Consider the following 9334-nt stretch of genomic DNA (forward strand, 5'->3'; position numbering starts at 1 on the left):
TCGCACCATGTGAAACAGCCTTTACTCAAATCGGCCGGAAGGGCCTCGAAATACGGCCGCTCTAACTTCTTTGTTTATAAAACTTACAAAAACGCAAGCAAATGCATTACAAATCACAAGTCGGTATTGCCTAGTTTAGCTAGAGGCTCCGTGCAGTGGCTTGTAATTCTGCAAATATACCTAGGATTTAACACGTGGGTCGATAAGTAAGGTCTTGTAGTGTATGTTCTCTGTGTGAGAATTACCTTTTTTAGTTACAGTTAATTCGGCCGTCTGTGTGAGATCTGCTTCTGTAACTCAGTTTGCCTTTGTACATTTATGTAGATACATTTCCTCTCTTCATCATCTGCATTCGACAGTCGCCCCCATCTTCAAACACTGCCTGGAGAGGCCCTGTTCCTCTCTTATGGTGTCTTCGACTGGTCGCTCCCGCGATCCGGTTAGGATCTGGCAGAGTGGGAGCCGCTCTCGCTCCGAGCGCATAGCGAGACTGGTCAAGCCGAATGGTCTGCGAATTCTTAGAGCGGAAGCGCAGGAGGCAGAAGGGAGCCGTCACTTCCGGAACCCCGCCGCGGCACCTGGCGGCACCGCTGGTGTCAACACTCAACAGTAGCCGCACGTGGTTGCACTCAGTCTGCGTCGCAGTCGCCGCTTCTGCTTCACACAGTGGCACGCTGAAGATTTCTTTAAACATCGCCTTGTAGACAGCACTGTCGTCCTCGTCTGAGCTGCTGCTGGAATCGCTGTTGTCATGTGCTAGATGTGACAGCAACACAGACGGCATTCCAAGCGTAGTTAACCGGCGCCTCTTGGACATTTTTTTTGTTTCACACAGCGCGGCCCACGCAAAACACAACTCAGCAAGGACGCTACAAATGCGTGACTACACCAAAAGCCGACACTTGCTTCTGCCTACGAGTAGGGAATGCCGCGGTTAACTCGCACCGCTTCCGCGACGTAGCGGAAGTGGCTCTGTCACGTGAACACATCTCGGAGCCGCTCCGACTTTTTTCTCGGAGCGCGTCAGAGCGCTCTGAGCTGGAGGCGAGCGCTCAGAAACAACCAGCCGAATGTAGTCAGAGCGCCCGGTTTCGACCAGCCGAATGTGCGGCCGCCTCTCAGAGCGCTCTAGAGCGATCTAAAGCGACCAGTCGAAGACACCATTAAGAAAAAGAAGAGACCATGCCTGAATTTACTACACGGCTATTTTACTGATGCATGTATCGTTTTGTTTTCATGAAAGCCAAATAACTAGCAGGTTACACAGTAACCTCTGCTATAGAGTTTAGTTATTTGGCTTTAAAAAAACGATATGTGCATTAGTAGAATAACCGTGTTATAGGTATTTTTACTAATACCTTCGAAATGTTGCACCAGCTCACGATGCGCGATCGGTGGGAGTCGTGAGACATCGCTCGAACAACAGCTGTCAACGAACGGCGCCATCCTTTGCCAATGATTTGCCAGGAGACATGTTCTGAGCGAAACAGCGCTCGCAGACAACGGACGACAACAAGGAAGACACAACACCGCAGGACAACACAAAGCGAGGACAAGCTCTGCGAGCGCTCTTTTGCTCGGAATGTATCTCAACCAACTCGCCCAGAAATACGCACTTTGCCAGAAGACCCGGCTCTGATTGAACGGTTCTTCGAACGGCTCACTGAACGAGAGAGAAGCGGCCCTCCAAAACAGCCGCGCGGCTCACTGAACGAGAGAGAAGCGGCCCTCCAAAACAGCTGCACGGCTCACTGAACGAGAGAGAAGCGGATCTCCAAAAGAGCCGCACGGCTCACTGAACGAGAGAAGCAGTTCACCAAAAGAGCGACTCTCCAAAAGAGCCAAACGGCTCACTGAACGAGAGAATCGGTTCACCAGAAGAGCGGCTCTCCAAAAGAGCCAAACGGCTCACTGAGCCAAAGACCCGGCTCTTCAAAAGATCCGGATCTCCAAAGGAGCCAAACGGCTCACTGAGCCAAAGACCCGGCTCTTCAAAAGATCCGGATCTCCAAAGGAGCCAAACGGCTCACTGAACCAAAGACCCGGCTCTTCAAAACGGATCTTTTGAAGAGCCGGGTCTTCGGCTCAGTGAGCCGATTGGCTCCTTTGGAGATCCGGATCTCTCGTTCAGCGAGCGGGCGACCCGTTCACTCAACCAGCTTTCTCGCACTGCTAATATATGGCGCGCAAATCGCACCCAGCAGCTCTGACGGACGGTTCGACACCATTTGGTTCGACACGGCTAACTGAACGACAAACCAGCTTTCTCGCACTGCTAAAGGTGGATCCGCACGACGGACCGAATCGCAGACCTCGCGGAACGAATCCGTGACGTCATGGTCCGTCCGCGGGCTAAAAGCATTCACACGACAGACGTGAATAGCAGACGACAGAGCGGACGGAAACGGAAGGAGCAGCCAAGCTCTCGACACCAGGTTGGCTGCGAACGGCAGCTGAGAACTGGCGCGCAAATCGCACCCGGCAGAAGACCCAGCCAACCCAGCTCTGACGGAACAGACAGTTCGACGTTCGGCACGGATCACTACGCGGGACTACGGTCCTATGGATCAGTGAGCCGGATCTCCAAAAGAACCGCCGCTCACTTTTACTTAGCCACGGCTCACCCGCTCTTTTAAAAGAGCGGCTCAGAAGATCCGGCTCACTCCTGAGCGGCCCATCTCTACCAAGGCAGTCATACAGCCGGGTGTTACGATGGTGCCTACGAACAAGGCAGCTCGGCAGAATGCAAAGAGGAAGCATCAGCGAGCTACGGAGACGGAAGAAGAACGAGAAGAACGACTTTCTAAGCGGCGTGCCCAGTATGCAGCTCGGCGACAACGTGCAACCTCCTCTGTGGAAACAGCAGAAGCAAAGGAAGAAATGAGTTTGCCCGACAGTGAGTCTCCTTCTACTAGTTCAGAACGCTGGAACGCGACTAAACGGCAGAGGCGTGTCCAAGAAACCCCGGAACAGCGGCAGCAGCGGCTCGAGAAGGAACGTGCGTTTCGAGAGAAGGAAAACGAAAAGCGAAGAAAACAGCGTGCACAAGAAACACCCCAGCAGAGACAAGAGCGTTCGAAGAAAAGACAGGAGAAATCTCTCACCAAGGCTGGCCCGACTCAACCCGAAGGACACATTGCAGTAGAACGACGTGAAGAACGTGCGAGAAGAGTAAAGGAGTTTGAGACGGCAACGCGTGAATTCAACAGACGCTATACTAACAACCCGTCCGGCTATGCGTGTACAGTGTGTGACCGGTTGTGCCATAGGGACAAACTTACGCCGGTGAGTGCTCTCATGTTTCCCACATTGCTTAAGGCTTACCCGGACTGGAAAGAAGAGACTTTAGCCGGTGCCGTGATGTGCAATACATGCAAGAATAGCCTTAAAGAGGAAAAGATTCCTTTGTACAGTGTTTCTAATGGCTATAGATACCCGCCGATGCCAGAAGGGCTACCGCGTTTGAACCCAGTTGCCGAGCGGCTTCTGTCTCCGCGTATACCGTTTGTACAGATTCGGAGACTAATGAATTGGAAGAACGGTCAGTACGATATCAAGGGACCAATGGTGAATGTGCCGGTAAAGACTGACCATATGTTGAAGCAGTTGACCAGAGACGTGGACGATCAACAGCAAATATTTCATTGTGAACTACTAGAACTTATGTGACAGTCTTCAAAACTTATAAAGTAGCAGTACGCGTACTTCACACGGCTCCACGATTCCAGGCAGGCAGCCACTTCGCCGAACAGAGAATGTAGCACTGCTAGAAAAACAGTTATAAGCTGCTTTAAATGTGATAAGGAGCACCAACCTAAGATCGAGTTCCGCGCGCGAGTCAGCCCGACGACGATTAGGGTCGGGGTATATTACTGTTGTAAAGCGTGTCAGTTCTGATTCTGAGCAATACGGCACGACCACGGCGTTGCGGCGGCCGAGCCAAACAGTAAAAGGGATGTCAGTTAATTCTGATTCGGAGCAATACGGCACGAGCACGGCGTTGTGCTTTTCAGCGCAACTGCCACGAATCTGGCTGCCAGCAATTCGGGTACCCCCGTAAAAGCGGAAAAGAATTGCCACCGCACATCGCTTTGCAACGCTAGCAGCAGCTCACGACGCCGCACCAAGCAGTAGTACGTCCGGCCGCCGATTTTAATCGAGTAGTCGCGGCGGCCGGCGACCGAGCCGAACATTCTTCGAGCGCGCGCCGCCGCCACCGCTGCTGGAGGCGCTAAGGTCGCGTCGTGTGCATACCTTTTCCGGTTCAAGATCACGACGTCGTGCGCACAGACCAGTATCTCGTTGTTTTTGAAGTTCCCGAATTTGACTTGACTGCCGGACACACGTGCACCGTCATGAGCTCCCCGGGGCCGAAAAACATTCGGCGCTCATTCACTGCAGCGTTCAAGAGGGCGGCCATCATTTACGCTGAAAAAACGAACAACTGCGCGGCGGGCCGCAAGTTCGACGTTTCTGAACGGGTGGTGCGGGAGTGGCGGCGGCAGCGAGACAAAATTTTCAACTGTGATGCCAAGCAAAGAGGTTTCCGCGGGCCGAAATCTGGGCGCTTTCCGGAGCTGGAGGCCAGGCTTGCAGCGTATGTCATCGAAATACGCGATCGGTCCCTGCCAGTCACTTGCGAATTGATCATGCATCAAGCCCGAGTATTTGCTTCGGAAGCTGGGATACCCCGAACAGACTTCAAAGCCAGCAGTGCTTGGGCTTCGAAATTTATGAAGAGGGCTGGCTTCTCTCTTCGTCGGCATTCTAGTGTAAGCCAGGAGCTGCCTGCCACTTACGAAAAGAAAGTTCTCTCCGTCTATAGGCACTACCTCAAACTCCGCCGCGACTTGCGGCAATACTTGCTCGGTCACTGATAAGCAATTCTTATGATATGTAAATGCGAGAGCAAGTGTAATTGGCTCACTGGGTCAGCGTACACCTCGGTTGTCCTGCGAGGAGGAGACAAATTGAGGCAGTAAGCGCCTTTCCTTTTCTCAAAACCAGCAGAAGGGAGAAACAACATTATTGCCATAGAATGTTGAGATATGGGGCAGGTGTGTCTGGTGTGGCCCGCACGTGGTGGCGACTTCCTGAGCCCACGAAACCAGTGCCAGTTGGGTGCTCCTGCATGGTCTTCTGAGTAGTTGGTTCCATCCCAAGGAGGGAGCTGGCAGGTTGACTTCATTGATTTTGTGGAAAGGAAAGGTGCATAACTGTCTCCCTGGATCAGTGGACACCTCAATCGCGCTTTGAGGTATGTGGTGTGACCCGCCGCGGTGACTCAGTACCTTTTCTTCTTTCACTCCCTTCTTTATCCTTTCCCTTACGGCGCGCGGTTCAGGTGACCAACTACATATGAGACAGATACTGCGCCATTTCCTTTCCCCCAAAACCAATTATTATTATTATTATTATTATTATTAGGTATGTGGTGTGGGGTGGCGTCAGGGGAGCACATGGGCAAAAGCTTGGTTGGCAAAAGCGCCCTTTTCAGTCTGGTATTCCTGCTCAGCAGAGCTTTCCAATGACGTGTATTTTTTGCCTGAAATTGGCCATTAACAATATTTAGGTGAGGTCTAAGTACTCTGCATTCCAGTACTGGGACCGATTGGCAACTGAAAAAATGACCAAGTGTACGCTTCGGAGACATTTTTGTGTACCTAACTGAACAAGCCTGGCCCGTACAGTGCTCAAGCACTGGAATCCTACCAGCCACTTAAAAAGTATTGGGCCGCGCAGGCATGTTGGTAAGCAGGTCATTTAGACCGTGGCACCGGGTTTCTACTGTCTAAAGGCCGTTTGCAAAAGTAGCTGCTTAGTCCTACAAAGTGTGTGTGCCCATTAGTGAATACAGCAGTGTAGGAACGAGCACCATGCTGATTAATTTATTTATTTATACATACTGGAGCGCTATGACAGGAGTGGGTTAGTAAGACTGTACATATATGAAAACACAGTGCTGTGTTCAACATGGGAATGCTGCTCAAAATAAACGAAATACAAACTATATCTCCAAAATAAATACTAATGATGCGCAGGGAAATAGAAAAAAAGTGAAAAAGAGCTGAATACATATTACTATTCGGTTGCACGCATGAATACAAATCATGCGTCTTCAGTGGCTGTTGCAAAACATTCAAAATCAAGGGAGCAAATGGTCCCAGGTAATGCATTCCAAGATTCAACGGTGCGTGGAAAAAAAAAAGAATTTGAACGTGCTAGTATGTGCGTAGAAAGGTGTCAAGTTTGTGATGTCGTCTGGTTGATATTTCTGGTGCAGAAGTGTAGTGGTTGGATTAGAGCGTGACAGAATAATTGATTATGCGATGCAAGACTTAATGATTCAACGTGCAGGAAGCATTGTTAGTTTTAGGAAAGGAAGTGCAGCAGAGGGCGAGAAATAGCAGTCATAACGGAAAAATGAACAGCACGGCCTTTTTTTGTACAGCCTGCAACCTGTTAATCTGATTGTGTATATAGATTCCAAACTACGGAAGCATAACCTTAAAGCTGGATGTATTAGTGATTTATACTTTAAAGGGGGTCTGAAACGCCTTCCGAGGAGAGTAAATCAACTCGATCAATCACTATATTGTGTTGTCATGAAAACTTGAGCCAAATAATACACGCAGCAGAGGACCCAAAATCACGCGCGAAAGTTGGTGATTCCTTTCCAGCGACTTTTTCATGCTCGCACCATCCTCCTTCGCTCACACCTGCGTGTACGAGTTGAGATGTGGCTATTGGTTAGATTATTTCAAATGTCGGACAGCTATCATGGCCGCTGCCTATTAGCCGTGTTGCTCCAGCGGGTCGGGAAGCTCCGCTGCTGGAGGTGGGGCCAGCAGAGGAGCGCAGACTTTCTAGCGTGCAAAAAGTGATGAGAGGAGAGGGAAAGGTGTGAAGACGCGGAAATTCAAATTTTGACTACAGATAACCCAGCTTCTACAAAGCGCATTAAAAAAAATTCTTCCTGGTCAATAGTAGTGATGCGGCATGCTTTACATCCGAGGCATACCGCAACTTCATTAGACCCCCTTTCAGAGCCCCTTTAATAGCATTATGTCTACTGGGGAGTAATGTTCGCCACAGAAAGCCTTTTTCAACTGCTTTATTATAGATGTAACATTAGTCCCATGACAAGTTATGTGAAAATCACTCCAAGGTATTTGTACTTGCACACACTGCTGAAGGTACGGCATCGAAGAAGAAGGTATATTACAGAAGGACGTGGGACAATTTTATCAAAGTTAATGCTGATCAGTCATCTATTGCCCCAAGTACGAAACCTAGCAAACGACTTTTGTAAGTGGAAATGATCACCAGAGCAATTAATCACTTCATATAAAACACAGTCATCGGTGTAAAGACGAATGTTAGAAGAAATATTGCTTGGTAAATCGTTTATGTATATTCAAAATGTTAATGGGCTGAGGATGGAGCCTCGAGGAACCCCTGATGTGACATTAACTGAAGCAGTCAGTAGAACTGTACGAAGCTGGAAATCCAGTTAACTAGGTGAGGATTATTTAGTATAGCTAAGTGATTAAGAGGATTATTTAGTATAGCATCAGCTTTGTGAGTGAAAAATCACGGGTATGGTTCTGGCAGGTGGTCCCCAGAGAGCAACTTAGGAGGCACTTGGTCCACGTGGGTCATGTGACCTTGTGGCGTCATCACAACTGGCCCACAATGGCAGGTGGCAGTTACAAGGCCTACCGCTGGGAGCACCTGCCATTGCAAAACAGTGGCGCATCGTTTAACCGCTTCACTACTGTGCCAGGATGGGTATGAGGACTCCCATGGATCTATGAATGTAAAGAATGACCTTCTGCATACATACGGGAATTAACCCATTACGCTATCGCGTCATACCCTTAAGGCAGAGCTTAAGTGTCCCTTCCAATTTTTTTTCTCCAGACATGCGATTTGGGGGGGGGGACTTACATTCGGGTCAACTCATAATCATGTAAATATGGTACGAAAAATTGCCAATTTTTCCCATAGTACAGCAAGAGCTAAGAGAATGCTGAAGCAGATGGAGGCGTTAAAGGTGGTGATAGTCAGAGGTACCGCAGGTGATAATCAGAAATATGTAGACGATCACCGACCAAATACAAATAAAAACAGTTTATGTTTCAGGTTCAATATGGAACCCTTATTCGCAATAAAAGCATTCTGGCCAACAGCAGCTTATACAGTCTTCAGAATTTGTCACAGTGGTCTGGTGTAGATGCAGTTAAGATTTCTGCTGTTCCATTTCAAGAAGTGGGCCATGGTCTGGATCATTATTGACTTAAGATGAAGACATGCTGATGCGTTACATTGTGTTGCAATGGTCGTTGCTTTTTTTTCCATTCTATTTCGTATTTGGTGGCTTGGAAATGCTTTGAGATTGCATTCAACGTTATGCGGGCTTTCTGTGCATCATTCTGGTCTTCTTAAATTTTTATGAAATTGTTTGTTTCTCTAACGTAGACTGCTTAGTAATCAGCATGGGGATCTATTCTCGTGTATAGATGAGAATAAGACTTGGTTAAAACGGAAAGACAGCTAAGATGAAAGATATTTTTGAAGAGAAACGTAAATGGTGATGTGAACTCATTGGACCTCGTGCATTGTTTGCTACTGGGGTGTAGGATCGGTTGAGCCGTGATAGCAATGCAAGAGGCTGTGCCAACACAGCCCCTGAGTCAAGAACATTCGACTGGAGCTGCACGCACAAAGCCAAGACTGGACGCACTTGCAGAAATGTTGAAGGTGCTCGTGGGCCACATGGCCAAATAAAGAGTTAAATCACCGACTGTTTTTGTGCCGTGACAACACAGCGCAGTGCACATTAAAGAACCCCAGGTGGTCGGAATTTCCGGAGCCTGTCACTACGGCGTCCCTCATAGCCTGAGTCGCTTTGGGATGTTAAACCCCCATAAACCATAAGCAACACAGCACAAACAAGACAAGGGCAAGGAAGGAATACAATGGCACAAGCAATGTGCTACTGCAGGGCTAGGTGGGTTATATTGAGGTCCAGCGTGCAGCACTTGTCATGCAGCTTTCTGTGTAATAAAAACCTGTGTTCCCGAAAAAGTACATTTCCTTTTATGTGGAATAAGGGGGCAGGTGTGTGGTGAATGCTGGCTGCGCCTTCAGCTTGCCAGCGCCCTGACAGTGTTATGTAGGCAAAGAACTTGCATTCACCTGAAATACACCCGCAATATGTGGTTGGTAGCAGAATAGCCACAAATATAAAGAGGTATTTAGTGCAACAGAAAATGCGGTAAGACTAGCATGTAATCCTCAGGTTAAAGTCTTGAACATATTGTAAACTAGT

This window comes from Amblyomma americanum, chromosome 4 (genome assembly GCF_052857255.1).
Source record: "Amblyomma americanum isolate KBUSLIRL-KWMA chromosome 4, ASM5285725v1, whole genome shotgun sequence".
Lineage (NCBI taxonomy): Eukaryota > Metazoa > Arthropoda > Arachnida > Ixodida > Ixodidae > Amblyomma > Amblyomma americanum.